The sequence below is a fragment of the Falco peregrinus genome, chromosome 12, assembly GCF_023634155.1.
Source record: "Falco peregrinus isolate bFalPer1 chromosome 12, bFalPer1.pri, whole genome shotgun sequence".
Classification (NCBI taxonomy): Eukaryota; Metazoa; Chordata; class Aves; order Falconiformes; family Falconidae; genus Falco; species Falco peregrinus.
The window spans coordinates 14,963,853-14,980,508 of record NC_073732.1 but is presented as its reverse complement, the minus strand read 5'-3'; the positions used below and the strand labels follow the sequence as shown (position 1 = coordinate 14,980,508).

General features: G+C 37.0%; 1 protein-coding gene across 18 annotated transcripts in view; it reads left to right on the top strand.

Annotated features, from left to right (window-relative positions):
• Positions 1–16,656, top strand: part of DLG1 (discs large MAGUK scaffold protein 1) — a 163,372-nt gene that overhangs the window by 78,937 nt on the left and 67,779 nt on the right. The gene's annotated exons all lie outside the window — the stretch shown is intronic.

The following is a 16,656-nucleotide window of genomic DNA, read 5'->3' as shown; positions in this document are numbered from 1 at the left end:
TAAGAAGCTCTGTTTAGTTCATCCAGAGGGAAGTCAGGAGATGATTTAGTCACAGACTATAAATATATAGGGGTAGATTTTGGAAACCAGAAAGCCTGTTTATTTAGTAGAAAAACGCATCTGTTTTCCAAGTCACACAACTGAAGCTAAACAAATGTAGATAGAAAACTTAATTCTAAAGAGTGATATTAATATAATAAGCATTTTAAAAGCATAGTGGGACATGATGTGATTGCCAAACCAGGGTAATAAATTAGTATTTCCTATGTAAGAAGCAGAATGACAAATACAATTTGTACTTGAAAATGTCAAAATACATCACAGAATCTGTGATTCAATATATGATATAATGACTTTAAATTGCTATTTGGAAGCTGTAAACTGCTGCAAAACAGTTTATATTTTTTTGAAAACCCTTTTATTACATCTCTTTACTACTGCTTTTAATTTTTTTATTTTTACTCTAATTTTTGTTACTTTTTAAAAAAGATTAACAGTGTGGGGGAAAATTCTGTGTACAGCTTTTTAGAATTTGAGCACGTTAAGCCTCATTACAGAGCAGCACTTCAGTAGTTAGATGCTAAATCAAAGTAGTATGTAAATTGACTGCTGATCAAGATGGTGATAATACAGACCTAAGACTATATTCCCAGATAAGTGTGGAACGCTAAAGTAGATACCGGCCTATCTCCAAGCGAAAAACCAGCTAGGGCTGGCCCACTTTTGAGGTTGGAGTAGTTCCTATGACTGAGTTTACTGTATTAAATATGAGTCAGGTGCCAATAGAAGAGAATTTAAATTAATGTGTTGAGGCACAGGTGATCAAAAGGAGATGACATTTATTTAGAATTTCTTAAGGAACCTGTGTTTAATATGGCTGAACTGGCAGTGATGTGTGTGACTTTATTTTGTTTGAACTCTCTGGGTATTCCTGGAATAAAAATGGGAAGGGTGTGTGTTTGTGTGAAGAGAAATATTATGCCCTTTCTAAAAAGCACTAAGCTGTACTCTGAGACTACAGCTGAGCAGGCTTGACTGACTTATTGTATAAACTTTGAGAAATTCTTTATTATTAAAAAAGAATTAAGAGATGGATAAGCAGATATTTTGAAGGATAAGTCAGCTTGTCTTTGTAAGGGGAAAATAAGGACTAGCAGATTTGCCAGGCTTCTTTGAAAAGAGGGAACATGTAGATAAAATTCTGTGTGGGAACACGTGGTCATCAGGTCATTATAATTACAAAAGTATTTGAAAATAATGTTTCTTGGATCAAGGGCTGTTAAAATGAATGGTGCCTTGAGATACAGGGGAAGGATGTTTTGTAGATCTTTGAATTGATTAAAACAGGTCCATTCAACTTGGACTGGATTCCCATAAGGTTGTGTTTGTGAATGATTGGGGTGGGAAGGAGAAGCTATGAGGTGGAGTCATAGGACTGATTTTAATTTTTTAAAATTATTTCTATTTTCAGGTTAGCTAGACTGGCTACAGAGAATAGCAGATTAAAGTGAATGGGCAGGAAAAGAGCTGGCGACATTCATTGTACAGTAGTGAGTAAGCAACAGGCTTAGAAGGTTAATTCCATGTGTGTACATATAGTGATAGGTTACAAATGAAGTATTTCTATTCCAGAAAGAGACTTCGGAATTGTCACTGATCGTTCTCCGAAAATGTCACCTTAGTGCTCTGCAATAGTGAAAAAAGGGTAAATGAAATGTCAGGTATTACTAAAGAAGTAGTAGAGAGGAACACAGAACATGACACTGAGTATATTTCTTGTGTATCTGTATTTTGAATTTTCTGTGGGGTTCTGTTTGCCTTGTCTTAGAAAGGATATAGCATAAGTAACAAGGAAAAGAGTAGTGAAGTGTTAAAAAGAATCTAGTTATCTATAGGGACAGTTAATTTAAAAATAACACAATAAAAACCCTGAGGGAGAATATGATAAAGACTTAGAAAAAATGAAATTAGACAGGTTCTTAAATAGAAATGATTCAGTAGTTCTCTAATTTTAAATGTGTCACAGCTGTCCTGTAAAACTTCTGCTAAAATTGTGAAAGTCACTGTCACAATGCTCTGAAGAAGAGAAGGTTCAAAAAGAGAATGATGTCTAAAAGGAGTTACATGGATTTGCAAAGGGCAGGTGGCTGTTACAGACAGTGGTTCAGGAAGACCTTGAGTGTCAGATTCAGAGATGGTTTTCTGGAAGAATTACTGGGCGTATGTCTAACTCCTACTGGCCGACTGTCAGTTTTTGCTATTAGTAAGACTCTTGACCAGTGGTGCCTTTCCTCTCATCTAGTATGGCAGTTTTTACTGTTTGTGTGGAGTGCATTTTTTTAATGGAGAGGGACATGAACTATCAGAATAACTTATTTGTGTCTCTAGTGCATTGTGTCATTTGATGTTTCTGAACAAATTACACTAGGAAAAAAAACCTGGATAAATTTTTAGAGGATGTTCTAAAGCTTGGCAATAAGGTGAGTTAAATGCGGGGAACTGCATCTCAGTTTCTGGCCTTTGTGTGTCACTCAGCCGTCAAGATCATTTGACCTAGAAATCTGCAAGTCTCCTAAGAATGCTATTTGATAGATTCATCCCCTGAGTGATGCATCAGTCATGAGATGATCAGAGTGGCAGGAATTAGTCTTGAAATGTATCTGAGAGGACTACTTGGTCAGCTTGGTTTCAGGGAATGTGATTAAGGAAACAAGTAACAGGTGAATTCTACTTTGTCCTTAAACATGTCTAAATTGGAAACATTTCATTGTGTCTTCCTATGCCGCCTTCTAAGTACAGTAGATATGTAATTGGGAGGTGGCAGGAGTGCTGGCATGTTGGTTTTTGTCTGGTGTTTTTATACCATACGTCATTACTTGTAGCTAATTTCTTGCAGTGCAGGAGTTGGAAAATGTATTTGATAGCTGCTAATTTGGGTTTGACCTTCAGTAACCAGCATAAAGGACACATTTTGTTTTCTGGTTCTTAAAATTTAAAACAATGAAGTAGTTATCTATTTATAGCATTACCACTTAATATTTTGTTTTTACATATCCATTAGTCCACTTTCTTCTTTCATAGTTTTCAGTGTTAATTTTTTTTTTCACCCCTGTTTCTTTATCTGCTCACTTTTACCGAAGTTGTGCTTCTCAAGTTTTATCGATGTTAGTCGTTCAAGTTCAGCAACCGTAATCAGATGAAGTAGAATGTACTGTAAAATACCATTTCCTACTGATGTTTTTGCTTGCTGGAAAAGAAAAACTGCAAAAGAAAAATATTAGGATGTCCGTCAAGCTGGTCCCCTGCTTCCAGCAGCAGTCAGAGCAGAGGGTTAGGGGAGAGTATAAACCCAGGAGAAAGAGGAATGATGTTTCCTCTGAGGGTTTTCAGAGCTTTCTGCCTGTTCCTGTGTAGGGACTCCAAGAGCTGGGGGTGACTTACGTGTTTAATAACCGTGAGTCCATGAGTTTTCATGGACTTGGCCAGCCTTCTTGTGGTGGCAAGGATTCAACAGTGAAAGAACAGCTTCTGCTTGTTTGCAGCCTAGTGAGTGAGTTGAGGAGGGTCAGGGTTATGGGAGCTGTTCTTGCATTCTGTTCGAAGATCTTTTTTTTTTTTTTTTAATGCAAAACAGTGCTGGAAACAGAATTCAGGTAGTTTTTTAAGGAAATAGCCTTTACTTGAACTGAAGAGTCAGAGTAGTCTTTTGTGATGGTGTTGGCCCTATTTTGTTTTAGTTCATTTCTGCCTGAAGGTAGACAGGGGCTGGGCCAGGGCTGTGGGGCAGTCTGTGTGAGAAGGTGGTGGGACACTGGCCTGGGAAGTGGAAACTTGAACCTCATACATCAAAGTCAGCCTGAAACCCAGAACTTCACCCATAGCCTGACCACTGTTATAAAAGTGTTGGCTGAAAGTGCATTTAGGCCTCTTGTTGTTCTGAGAATGTAAGAAAGAAGGAAGCGGCTTTTGAATAATTGTGGTAGGGCCATAAATAAATGCAGGCTGTGACCTCACTTCTTTTTTCCTTTGAACTGTTTAATATCCAAATATTTTATTGATGTCTTCTCAATGTTTAAGGGCTTGAATCATTATTAGAATTGTGTTTTTTAGTATAGCTGGCGTTAGATAGTGATTATGTAAAATAAAACTGCAAGATTCTTGAAGTAGCTTGTAGTCTTGAGGGTCTGATTAATCCTGTTTTGTTTTTCCTGAATTGTAAATTCAGAAGTCAGAACCCTTGTCTTAGCTCTTCCTATGATTTTATTTTTGTAGTGAAGAATTTAAATATTTGTATCCTAAAGACTTCAAACATTTTATTGTAGATTAGGCGTTTTAATTATCTAAACTAAATGGAAACTGGCAAAAATGATTGTGTAAACTAGTATCCTGTCACAGTTAGACCAAAAAAAATTAATGGGATTGAAGTCATAATTTAAGAAAAGGTTACATTGTTTCATATATTTTATAAAGTATTCTGAAAAACTTAAGCTACTTCCTGTAATATTTATCGCTACCCACTTCTTTCGGGTCAGTATAGGTAATGTTTCTTTTATCCAAAGTAAGTGAGGTGAGGATGTGCCGCACAAAATACGGCTGCTGGACGTTTTGGACAGCATGTTACCAACACAAAATGTTGGCTTTCTGACATCCCAGGTCTTTACTGCCACTGATACGGAATGGCAGATCTTGCATGTTAGAGCTGACTTCTGCAGAGCCATGTGGTTGTCACTGCAGAGTCTTCTTCCCAGATGGGTTTTACCACCCGATCTTAGGGCTGAACCTCATCCTCTGGCCCCTCTGTCTTTGTCCTGAACAGGGGAGTCCTCACGGAAACTGCAGGGAACTTTTGAAATGACTTCTGCACTCAGTTTGGGTACATGAGGGCTTAGCTCCATTTCGGTTCCAGTTTTAGCTGACTTGCCCTAGTTCTGGTTCATGAGACAGGCTGCTTTGTATGGAGCGCCACAGGACTTGGTTTTCCTGCTCCGCTTGAGAGGTTAAGCACCTTCTGCGCTGGGTGCGGGTGCACCGTAGCTGTGTTTGTCCAGCATTGATCATAAACTGATCAAATCTAACTTGTGTTTCTCTGGTGCAATTAAGCTGAAATCCAGGTAAAATGCCTATGGATGATTATGGACAAAAAGTCAGTTTATCTGTAAACCTTGTTTTTGAAAACACACTGGTTTTAGTCAACACTGTAAACTTAAAAAGTATATATAAATGTTTGTCTTCCCATTGCGAGGTTGCATAAGGCTCTATTCTTTCCTAAGCTATACTGAAAAGTGCCAGAATCTTTAGGAATTTTTGTCAAACAGCATTGTAAGAAAAAAATAATTCTTTATTTACTTGTGGAGTGAAAGTTTGCTCAAGTAATGCTAGGCATTAAATCTGTTAAAACTTCCGTAGTATTTTAATTTGCTGAAGACAATGAACATTTGACACTACGGAAGAGATGCCTACTTTGCTGAAATGTTGCAGGGCTCCTATGACTCATTCTAGAGCCTGGATGTGTTGTATAATGGTACTTATTTTGAGATTGTGTTATAACTCCATGTTGTCATGGAAGCAAGTCTGAGGAACTTCCAGTGTTTCCATGGTATAAGAATGAATAAAATCAGATGAGGTACCTAGCTAGTAATTGCATGGTAAAGATTTTAGCCTTAGCTCTGAGCAATGAGAAGGCAAAGCATCTGGATAGCAATATAAAGCTATCAAAACAGTAGTGAAAGTAATATTATATGTTTGGGAAGAATTCAGCATGTGTAAAGATAAAATGCCAATGCCACTTATGTGTATGAAGCCTTTTGTCAATGAAGTATGGAGTGGCTTTAGTATAAAGCCACTGTATGTGTAAAGAAAGTCATGAATTTTCCAAAATCTTGTAACATGTCCTGGAAAAGCTAATGGATTTTAATTAATGGGTTGTTATAAATGTTTTTTCTTGTCTTTTTTTGTTGTTTTTTTTGTTTGCTTGCTGTTCATTAATGTGTGAGGAAAATGACTTTCTGCTCATACTCAAATGCTTCAGGGCAAACTTGTTCATTTTTATAAAGAGATTTTTTGACAGATAATAACAGATTGTTCACAGAATAATACAATTGCCAATAATAACTACTTGTCTTAGAATTGGAAGCTCTAGCTTCAATTCACTAACTTTGTTCAGATCACTTTGTTACTCGTTGTTTTAAGACTGTACCTTAAGTACTTTGAGGGTGCTATAAGTAGGTGAACCTGAATGTTTCTTAGCCTGAAGAAAAAACAGATTATACTTTAGATAAGATGATACACCTGCCTCACTCCCATATTTTATGAAACTTTTTTTATAGATTGACTCGAAAACCTCAACCAAAAAATTTTGGAGGTAGAGAGTAGTGCTGTAGCTTTGAGAGTTAACTGATGCATTTCTAGTATTGAGAGAGATCATTTTGTAGTATCAAAGATAGATAGATGTAGGACATCTTTGCTATTTGCATGAATTAAAAAGAACAAAGTAAGTGTGCTGTCTCAGAGGGTTTAATTATTCCCTGAATAGTTTACAAATGATGGAAAATTTATGTATTTGAGAGCTTACATGAAGTGTCATATCTATTAAAGCAGGAAAACACTATCCAAGCTTTATTATTGTGTTTTGATTTAGTGGTGTTCTCAGCAGTGAACAGTGTCTGTCATGTCTCGGTTTTCTATTACAGCATTCACTTTCTACTGTGAGTGTCAAAACCTAAATATTGACACCCTACAGCTGACATTATTTTTCTATAATAAAGTCTTAGAACACATTTTCTCTTTGGCTGCTGTCTTTCTGATGTTGCAAACTGACATCAGTTTCTTTGTGGACTGTTTAGCATTATAATGAAAGCTACTGTTCTTAAGGCTGATGTTATTTAAACGGAGCTTTCTAGGCCTTGCTTTAAGTTGCAAATTAAATGCTTTAAATTCATTCTCAATAGCACTTATGAACCTAAATGAGGAGCCTTGTCTGTTTTGAGCTTAGAGTGCCAGGTTGCTGGGTGAATACAGATGACTAACCTGCTGCATAGGGCTCAGTGCTAGACATTAGTTTAGTATTAAAAAAACAAAAGTCACCAATTACCTTTATTAAAACCAGGATTAACTTTGTGTACGTTTTCTATATTATGGATTTGGAATATGACTGAGATTCAATCATTTAAGCAGCCCCTGAGAGATTTGGCAGGAGAAATTAATTAGAGCTAAGTAAATCTTTCTGAATACTAGACATAAGTGGACAGTGATGGTCTCCTTTGCGTGAAACTTTCTGTGATGTTAAGTCTGTACGGGTCTGTTTTTAGATCCTAACAGAGAGGACAGGTTGGGTGCTGGAAATGTTGTTCTGTTGAGACTATTGTTCATATTTGAATGAGATTCTTAGCACCTGAGTGTTTTACTAACCAAACAGCTACTAGGTACTGTGTGAGAGTACTGGTGACAGTTCTGTAGTTCCAAGTTCCTCGTTTCTGCTTTATGAGTGTCCATTTATCTCATATACAAAACTTTACTTTTGCTACAGAGTAGAACTTTATCTCACAAATGGCTGGGCAGTCTGTCCTATATTATTACTTAGAGTTATAGCATTCCTTTTTTTTAAAATTGTCTCACTAAAAAATAGTTTACTAGGCCTCAGCAAGTAAGAGTGTTTCTGTCACTGCCTTTGCTACTTTACTTCTGCTTGGGTAATCATGGTGTAAATTGTTCCTCGCTGAGTTGTTTTTGTAGATGAAGATTACAATGAAGAGTTGACAGTGAATTAATTGCATATTTGTCTTAAAATCAGTTCAGGTCATCATCACAGTCTGTGATTTTACTGATATTCTGGCTGTCACTGTTTTTCCCCTTCAAAGCTATTTATTTAAGTTCAGAGTTTTAAGTTCATTTGAGTTCATTCTAAAATGCTGTGGGGTTTGAGGAAGAAACTAGGTTAGAGGATCAATTTGTTGACTGAGTTAAAAACAAAACAAAACCACCAACAAACAACCAGATAACCCCTACAGTTTGGACATAGCTAGCATGCTAGCTGTGTGTCTTCACGAAAATAGAGTACTTGCATAGATGAGACTTTCAAGAGCAGGAGACATGGGTTGCTCTGAAAAAAGTGAGATCTAAAGTAAAGTCACAGGCTTTCACACTAGTCCCTTCAATCTGCAAGGGCTGGGTGAGAAACATTTTCCTTCCTGGGATCCAGAAAAACTTTCCTATTTTTCTTACAGTTTTTACATGTACTGATGTTACAGCTCCAAGATAGTTCGCCAGTCCTCAAAATTTCTTAGTAAAACTGTTAGGTACTAAGCTACCCATCTTCATGTAGACATACCCTGACAAGCTTCAGACTCAGCTACTTTGTTTCTGTGCTTTCTGTTCAAACTCTCCTTGGAGAGACCTGGATAGCATCTGAGTGGAGATCTAGGTATTTTTATTCCTTCATCTTTGGGAGACCATGGGAATTTTTTTTGATCCATCATTGCAATGAACAGGGAGAGAGCCCTTAAAGGGGTAGGAGGGTTAGAAATCCAAAAGTTCTGAAGCCAAAAGTTCTTCCTGCTCAGATCAGTGCAGAATGGTAGGCAGGCTTAATTGTAACCACCCATTTATTGAGGTCATCATAATTACGCTTCTCGTTTACCCTAGCCAGTCTCTTTTAAGGTTTTGTTTGCGGTAAATCAGTTTACTGTTGGAAAACAATATAGAGTATGCTGACTTGGATAGGACAATCTGCGCCCTCTCCTCCCCCCCCCCCCCAGTATATGTGATAGAAACATTGTGGTAACATTTGTAAGCATGAGTGCTTAGAAAGCTGAAAAAGTTCATGTATTTTAAATAATTTGGTTTTTAGCCACTGTCTATGAAATAGTCAGATATTATGTCCATATCAAAACTGGAGAGTTACTCTACTGACATGTTGAGCGAGTAGACATGTGAGTTTGAGTTCATTGGGTGTGAAGCACATCTTTAAAGCAAAGTAATGGTGTGCTGATAAGAGAGAACCTTCTCACATGAAAAAGCAAAACTTACAGAGAGGGAAAATCTTGAGTCGTACTTGTATTCTTGATATTCTCTTTTTTGGTGGTTTTGCTTCCCATCCTCTGTATTCGGCATATTTTAACCTCTGGATTAGCTCATCACCAGTGGCAGTACTCATGCCTGGGTAGAGCTGGGTCTTCTATCTTTGCAGTTCTCAAAATTCAGAAATGTGCAGCATATTAGCATGTCCGATTGTGTTATGCGCTGTTTTGATGTATGAATGTTGTTTGGGATTTCAAGTCAATACTGACTGCTTTTGTTCAGATAGTTCTGTACTTCCCCCCCCCCCCCCCCCTTGCAAAACTTGGTAAATTTTTATTTGATTTCTGTAAAACTTTGTTCTGGTGGTGTACTTGCGGTATGTTTTTTTTCCAGCTGCCTTTGATGCTATATTTTGTTTAAAGTCCTGGAGAAATACACTCAGGAAAAATGCGCATGTCTTAAATTTCTTGCTTAACAACTCAAGTCACAGACGTTGTGGTACTAAGGACCAGCCCAGGCCACAGGATGGACTTAAGGAGGAATATGGCAGAGATGTGTGTCGGTGTCTATGCCAGCTGTATGCTCAGATTTAGATGCTCTGGGCAGCATACGGCTAACACGGATTATGAATTAGGATGGCTGGCTGTTGTGCTTTTATTCTTACCACAACTGGACTCACCAAACAGCCTATAAATCCCCAAAGGTATGGTTAGATGATTATTGACTTGTGATTTTGAGGAAGATGGATGCAAAATTCTTAAAAAAAAAAAAAAGACTTCACTAGTGAGACATCCTGTGGCATTCCAGGATGTTCAGTGAAAATATAGAAAAACTACACTGTCAGACCTTAAGTTAGTTATCTCTCGAAAGAAAATGTGTCTTTTACATTCAGCTTTGTCACTAGGTATTGAATCAAAATTGTTTCTTATTACTGTTAAAATTTTATTCACTTTGGAAGATATTTCCTACTTTCAAGAAGAGGTAATGAATATGGGCTTGTTTTCATCAGTCAAGTCATATTAGCAGAAGTTGCTGATTTTGTGGTATCTGCTTGAAGGCGAAGGAAAGGGTTAAGTACAGAATTATTTTGGGAGGATTCTCCCAGCTGAATTGCTTTTTGAAGTAATGAAAGTTGGTTATTGAAGCTTTGAGAAAGACCTTTGCAGTAGACATTGCTGGTCAAATATTAGTACTATTTGCCCTTTCCACAGGTATTGTTGTTACCCAGCTATTGAGTAGGCATTAGAGAATGTGCAAAGAAAACAATTCTTGAAGAAATACTACTTGTGAAAGATTACTGGCACTTCAACAGATTGCTGCAAAGTGTGCACTGTACATTTGATGTGGTAATTTAAAAGAATGAAATATTGATGATTCAGCTTTGTGTTAGCAACTAATTGTTCAGATTTGATATGTAATACAAAAACACAACCCAATCCTGAACCCCGTCTGGTTATGAAAAATCACTTAGCACTTGATATTAGAGTAGTTCATGATAGTAATTAATACAGTCTGCAGAGAACACTTGCAGGTTCAGCCTTTCTGCAGTCAAAAGATGATCTGCCAAACCTGTGCAGCTTTAGTTACATAATTGCTTTTTCTTGCTTTGAATTATGCATATGTCCCACTGCTTCACCAGAGCTTTTTTTTTTTTCTTCTGCCAGCGTGACTGCAAGGCATGCTCTGCCTTACCTCACATGTGTGAATATAATTGAGCAAAATGATCTTTGTGACTATCAAATATCTGATTAATCTCTTTTAATAGCATTCTTCTTGCCTTCTCTATTTTTTCCTTTTTTTTCCTGTTTCAATTTTGTTTATACCATGACTGTTTTAGATAAGCCTTACTGCACTTTGATTATATATTCCTTTCCTCCTCTTCCCATGTGTTTTTACCAACATGCTACATTCACTTTCCATACTTGCATAACACTAGATTTCAATGCGGCCAAAGCTTGTTTTTACTGGAGAAAGCCGTGGCACACTGTGCAGCCCTGGACGCGTTGGGCATTCTGCCTGTACCTCTTGTTCCTTGGCTGTGTTTTGGTGTTTGGACTGTTGCTCTTGGAACTACAAGTGCTTTCAAGTTGGTTTTTTTTCTTTTAATTATTGATAACTTATTGATACCATCTCAGGGACCAAAGGCATGAAGACTTCGAGTAAAAAACCTTGTGCTGTTACTGTTACCTGCCACATAATCTTTGTTCTTTTGCCACTGAAGTCAGCATGTCTGAAAGCACACTGGAGCAATGTGAATTCCTTTGTCTCATCTTTTGCATTGTCTTCCCCTTTCTTATTTGGGGGAGAATATAGGAAGCCAGACAACTGGGTTTCCAAGAATATCATGTCCAGCTTCTCCTCCCCTTGCCCTCACTTTCTCACCTAGCATGCTTCAAAGCTGTTTTTTGTTTGTTTGGGTTTTTTTTTTTTTTTTTTGAGAGGCAGCTTGGTCTATGTGTTTTCAATAAAGTTGATGCCTCCAGGAATAAGATGTTCCTTTTGAATCTGGAACATCACCTATTTTGGGATTTATTATGTATGCAAGAGAAAAGCCTTATACCCCAAACCTCTTGCTTCTTCCTTTCTACATTTTCGTAATTAGACAATGTCATGCTGGGTTAGAAAATAGAGAGTACTGATATGCAAGTAAAATGGGTGGTATGAATGCAGCCTGCTAAACCTCAAGCAATCTTGATAACATCTTTGAGGAAAATAATCTTTATTTATGGTCTACAAAAGCAGCCATTTGGCACACTATTGCCAAAGAGGATACACATACAGAGGCTTCCACACAAGAAACTTCAGTCCAGATAATCCCTGCAGGCTGGGGAATGTGCCCCAGGGTTACTCAGTATTGATGCATCTGTGGAAAATTCTCGAAGGGGAAAAAGTTAGTTGTGATGTACTGGTTTTGAACTGTTTACCCATAGGCACATTCACAACATGCATATCTTCTTCTCTGCCTCTGCCCTTCAATAACAAAATTGAGAGCTTCTTAGGTTGTCCAGAACAGAGCAACCTGGGTGCATCTGCCCATCTCTGTTAGTGGGGCACAGTCCTCCAGCTCCCTGATGCTTTGAAGGCAAAAGACATACCTACCATACGTGTGTGCAAGTCTGTGAATGTTTCTATGACCAATGTATTTACAGCTCCCTGTCACTGGCCAGAAACCTTTCTGTCTCTCCATTTCTGAATATTGCATTAATGATATGTTATGTGGTTCTTGATTATGTCCATTCTGAGTAGAAGATGAGACATGGCAGCTCTTGGTGATTAGAGGAGGATCTGTCAGTTCCTATTTATCTCTTAATATCAATGCTATAAAAATAACTGGAAATGTGTGGACTTAGGTCTGTATTCCTAGTTTTTTAGTCTGTGTGTAAAACTCATGCTGACTCAGATACTCAGATTTACGGTAGGAAGGTGTACAGTGAGAGGGAGAATAATCATGTTTTAATGCTATGAACTGATGAAATCTCGCTATTTATCAAAATACAGCACAGCTAAGCTAATCAAGCTTTGTTTCCTATGTGCTCATGTCCTTCATTCTTATCATACCCAGCACCAGATATTCAGATTCACAGCATATTCTGAGAACAGACCCATGAGGCAAGAGGCAGATGGTGCGTGCTGTGGCTGGCCCAGAGCTGCAAATGCTGGTTGTGTGTCTGCTGTCGACAAGACTGCGTGACCACTGACATAATCCTGCACCTTCCTTCTGTAAGGCTAGGAATATAGGTGTCTCTGTTTAGCTGTCAAATTTCATGTAGACTCTGGGAAATTAACTTCCGATCCTTACCTACTTTTAGAATGATTACTTTAAAATTGGCTAGTAAAGTTAAATATTCAACAGCACAACTAAATCAAGTTAGCTCCTCATTGTGTACTTTTTCCTTGGGGGTGGTGGTAGGAGTTGTTTTGGAGCTTTTTTTGTTATGAAAATTGGGGTAAATTGTAGTAGATAGATCATGCATCCTTGGCATTCAAATCTGAGTGAATAAAATAAAGAATTCCATATTTGTTTAATCACTTTTTAAAAAAAAGTCTTAATTTAAACAATATACACCTTAAAATTGTGGTCTTACAGTGCTGCTATATTTCATGGAAATGCAGCTCATAAAATTATTAACACAAAGTAATTCTTGTTATGATTTGAACGAATCTGTTTTCTTTGATGGAAGTTTCGTGTTGAAATCTTGTACAATGTGTCTGCCCGTTCACAATTCATATATTTTCCATCATAAGCTTCTTTAAATTCATTAGTTTTCAGCCCCCATAAAGTGTTCGGAACAGTTGGAGGAATTTTAAAATTTTCTAGAAGTAAATCTTGGAGAAGTTCTGAGGTGGTAAAAGACAACAAAGTTTAAGGATAGTAGGAACTTACGGGAGAAAGAAGATAACTGTAACCTTTCATAGCTTCTTCTTAATAAATAGTCAGATGACTTTTGCCATCTATTCAATAATTTGTGCATTGCATTGATTATTTATGCCCAGCAAATTGACTCTTGTGTGGTGGTTCAATGGTGCTCTTTAAATAGAGTGAGAGAGTACACAACATGCAGTACTAGCTAAAAGAGCATTTAGTGTTTCTTCTGATGACCATACTCTAGAAAACAATCATATTTTTAACTTTCTGAGGAAGCAATATTTTGTTTTATTTTCTCTACATTTTTTTTGCAAAAAGGACTATTCGTGTTGCTAGTTTCATGGCTACTCACTATCACAACTACAATTACTGTGGTGCTACAGATGATGGTGAAATGGGAATGCTCAAGCTCACTGATTTAACGAGGAGCCCAAGAATGGAAATACGTCAAAATCTTCATATGCAGCCAAAGCAGCCTTTCTGGCATCAGCAGCAGGCACTGAGCATTCATACATCTTTTAGTTCATCCACGCTGCCAGTGTCTTCCAAACACAGAGGAAAATTTATAAACCTACGTGATAGTGTAAAGAAGAGTCCTACCAAAAGCACAGCAAAAGTAAAAGCTGCTAGTGGTTGGGTGTCTGATGGCTCATGTTCTAATTGTTCTTTAGAAAAGGTATGTATTGCACTAAGTACTTATAGATGAGCATTTTTGATGCAAACTGTAGAAATATGTCACGCTTTTTTTTTCTTTCTGTAGTTTTACCCCTGCTGTTTCTAGCAACTTTGTAACTTTATTTTGTATTTTGTTGTTAGTAGTCAAAGTAGCAATAATTTAAATTGGGCTGGCAAAGAAATACTTGTGCTCAATGTTTTCCCATTAAGATTGTTACACTGTATACAGTGTGGGTTTTTTACAGTAATTTCTTAAAAATGAGGAAAGTCTGCTTTGATTACTTGTTCTCCAAAATGTATCCTTTAGTCTTCATAAAGAGTAGCATTATGGAATTGGCTGTTTTAGTTGATCTGCTTCAGGATGTGTATGGTGCCAGGATTTGATTTCAGGTTAGTTGGTATTTGCTCACAGAAGGAGTCACTGTGTGTTGGTTAAATGTGAGAAAATGGGTGTGTTCTTCCTTTTCGCAACATCTGGACTTGGTGTTAGGTTTGGAGGCACTCATTGTAATTGATCCCTTAAAGGTATCATCATCTTAGCTTTTTTTAATGATTATTTTTTTGTATGTAAATACTTAAGTCCAACCTTAGGCTTTAAAAAAACCAACTACTTGAGTTATATCATAGTATTATAACAGAATGGCTTCTTGTTGTAGGTGTTAGCACGTTTATTTAGGCAGACAGCCTCTGTTAAAGTGAGTTATTGTTCAATCATGCATTCCTATATACAATAGTCTGTCATAATCCTGTGCTATAGTTCATATATATTCAAAACAAAGTTTTTATTTGGTCCACTACTTTTTTTTTGTGTTTGGTTTAGTTCGTGTCCACTCAAACCAAGGTCATTAAATGCTTTAGTCAGACGTCATTATTTAAAGTTACTTTGAGCATAAGCTTTTGTTTTTCTGAATACTTTAGTGTATTTTTTGAGATTTCATAAAAGTTACAAATGTTTCTTGAAAATTCCTGGGAGCTTATTTAGGTGCTGTCACAGATACTGTATCATATAATAATTTTCAGACTGATTGTATGCCATACTAAAATAAAATTAGCGTTCTAGCATTATAAGGAAGTTCCAGGTTATCTTTCACTGATGATGAAAGATCTTTTAATTTCTTGCATTGTCTTTCTTGGTGGTAGCCATAGTGCCTGCATCACTGCACTGTATTCCATGAAATAGTCAAGTGAAGACAGTCTTGTATTCCATTTGGATTTGCACATTCTTTGAAAGGGATTGCAAGTGTTGTCATCTTTTTCCTCACCCACATGGTAGCGGAGGAGATTCAACAGGAACGATTGGAGGAGCAGGGAGTGGCTTTTAAGAGTTAGTGGATACTAAATGAACAGCACAGAGGGAAAATACAGTGATGGTACTAATAGCTTATGAGACTGGAACCTGAAAGAATTACAGTTACACACTGAACAATGTCAGTTTTAAAATAATGATAAAAATTGGAACTGGTTAGGAGGGTTTCTTGAAGCATTTGGGATTGAGAAGCCCAGAAAGATGTGGGAGTTCATTATTGAACTGAGAAAAGAAAAGCAGCGGGAAAATCAAGCAGCTGTTTGGTGCAGATTGTTTGGGCCATAAGGAAATCAGCTGAAACTTGGTCAGATATTTTGCTAAGTCAAAGGGCAGTGAAGGGTATGGTCAGTATCTAAGCATAACTTCAGTTTGTTTTCAACCTTCTGTTGTTGCAGGAGTTGCAACTGTAAAGTTGGATTTTTTTTCTGATATGCTACTGCTTAGCTTTTCAGCCTTCATGTGTGTATATGTGTATATCTGAAATTTTGGTTAACAGGATTTTTGCTGTGTACGTACATGGGAAGCTGCTTACTTTGGAACAAGGCAGACTTGAAGATGTGGCTTATTTTTTGCATTTGTAGGGCTGAGTGATTGCTCAAGCTATTTAATTTGATTGGCCTTTAAAGGTTGCATCATTCTTCCAGTAACTGGAGGTTTGTTGCATTGACCATTTCCTGCATCCTTTGCAAAATACTTATTATAATTTTTCTAGACTAATTTAGAGTCTCAGTCACTCTCATTTAACACTTGAAAGATAGTGCTGTTGTCCGTAGATGTAAGAATGTTTAAATGACATTAATAATAATCTCTCAAGATAACAAATTCACTTATTCTTACGTTGTTCAACAACTGCAACATTTTTCACCAGCTGTTCATTTTGGGTACCTTGACTTTGAGCTGTAAAAACCTGTAGAAATACTGTATGTGCATTTAATAATGGTTGCTGCTCTTGGGCTGTTTCAGGTTTCTTTAATATTTGCTTTTACTCTTTAATTTGGCGTATGCTACTGGTGCATATTGCTTTGTGTTTTAAAATATCTCAAACTTTCAAAATAATGTTTAATACTGTTATGTTCTGGGGTTTTGGTTCATTTTCAGGATTTAGTATTTTCTGTTGTCATTATGCTTCATTATATTTAAAGATCACAAGATTGTCTTGGAACAACTAAGTTGCAAGAGCTTTGATCTGCTGTTCAGCTTGTAATTTTGATGATAGTTGCTAGTAGTTTGTTGCTGACAGCTCATTGACAATCAGTACATTGATATCTCCAAATGACTTGAGTCAGTGTTTTAC